Source organism: Rutidosis leptorrhynchoides, chromosome 4, assembly GCF_046630445.1.
Source record: "Rutidosis leptorrhynchoides isolate AG116_Rl617_1_P2 chromosome 4, CSIRO_AGI_Rlap_v1, whole genome shotgun sequence".
NCBI classification, from domain to species: domain Eukaryota; kingdom Viridiplantae; phylum Streptophyta; class Magnoliopsida; order Asterales; family Asteraceae; genus Rutidosis; species Rutidosis leptorrhynchoides.
In genome coordinates, this window is record NC_092336.1 from 141,164,169 (window position 1) to 141,165,912 (window position 1,744).

Below are 1,744 nucleotides of genomic sequence, written 5' to 3' on the forward strand. Positions count from 1 at the left end.
CCATAGTTTGTTTTGGATGTGGAAAACCGGGCCACTTTAGTAGAAATTGACTGAATCAGGGAAATACTAATGAGCAGGGCCGCGGAAGAGTTTTCAATATTAATACGGCAGAAGCGCAGGAAGGCACGGAGCTTGTTACGGGTACGTTTCTCATTGACAATAAATCTGCTTATGTTTTATTTGATTCGGGTGCAGATAGAAGCTATATGAGTAGAGATTTTTGTGCTAAACTAAGTTATTCACCGACACCCTTGGATAATAAATTTTTACTTGAATTAGTAAACGGTAAATTAATTACAGCAGATAATATATGTCAGAATTGAGAAATTAAACTGGTTAGCGAAACATTTAAGATTGACTTGATACCAGTAGAGTTAGGGAGTTTTGATGTGATAATCGGTATGGACTGGTTGAAAGAAGTGAAAGCAGAGATCGTTTGTTACAAAAATGCAATTCACATTATACGAGAAAAAGGAAAACCCTTAATGGTGTACGGAGAAAAGAGCAACGTGAAGTTAAATCTTATTAGTAACCTGAAGGCACAAAAACTAATAAGAAAAGGTTGCTATGCTGTGCTAGCACACATCGAGAAAATCAATTCCGAAGAAAAAAACATCAATGATGTTCCCGTCGTAAAAGAATTTCCCGATGTATTTCTGAAAGAATTACCGGGACTACCTCCACACCGATCCGTTGAATTTCAAATAGACCTTGTACCGGGATCTGCATCAATAGCTCGTGCTCCATACAGACTCGCACCCAGCGAAATGAAGGAACTTCAGAGCCAATTACAAGAACTTTTAGAGCGTGGTTTCATTCGACCAAGCACATCACCGTGGGGAGCTCCTGTTTTATTTGTTAAGAAGAAGGATGGTACATTTAGGTTGTGCATCAACTACCGAGAGTTGAGAAAACTTACCATCAAGAACCGCTACCCACTACCGAGAATCGATGACTTATTTGATCAACTACAAGGCTCGTCACTTTATTCGAAGATTGATTTACGTTCTGGATATCATCAAATGCGGGTGAAGGAGGATGATATTCCAAAAACTGCTTTTAGGACGCGTTACGGTCATTACGAGTTTATGGTTATGCCGTTTGGATTAAAAAACGCACCAGCTGTGTTCATGGACCTCATGAACCGAGTGTGTGGGCCATATCTTGACAAGTTTGTCATTGTTTTCATCGATGACATACTTATTTACTCGAAGAATGATCAAGAGCACGAAGAACATTTGAGAAAAGTGCTAGAGTTTCTGAGAAAAGAAAAACTGTACGCTAAGTTTTCAAAGTGTGCATTTTGGTTGGAGGAAGTTCAATTCCTCGGTCATATAGTGAACAAAGAAGGTATTCAGGTGGATCCAGCAAAGATTGAAACCATTGAAAAGTGGGAAACCCCGAAAACTCCGAAACACATACGCCAATTTTTAGGGCTAGCTGGTTATTACAGGAGATTCATCCAAGATTTTTCCAAAATAGCAAAACCCTTGACTGCATTAACGCATAAAGGGAGGAAATTTGAATGGAAGGATGAACAAGAAAAAGTGTTTCAATTGTTGAAGAAAAAGTTAACTACGGCACCTATATTGTCATTACCTAAAGGGAATGATGATTTTGTGATATATTGTGATGCCTCAAAGCAAGGTCTCGGTTGTGTATTAATGCAACGAACGAAAGTAATTACTTATGCGTATAGACAATTGAAGATTCACGAACATAATTATACGACGCATGATTTGGA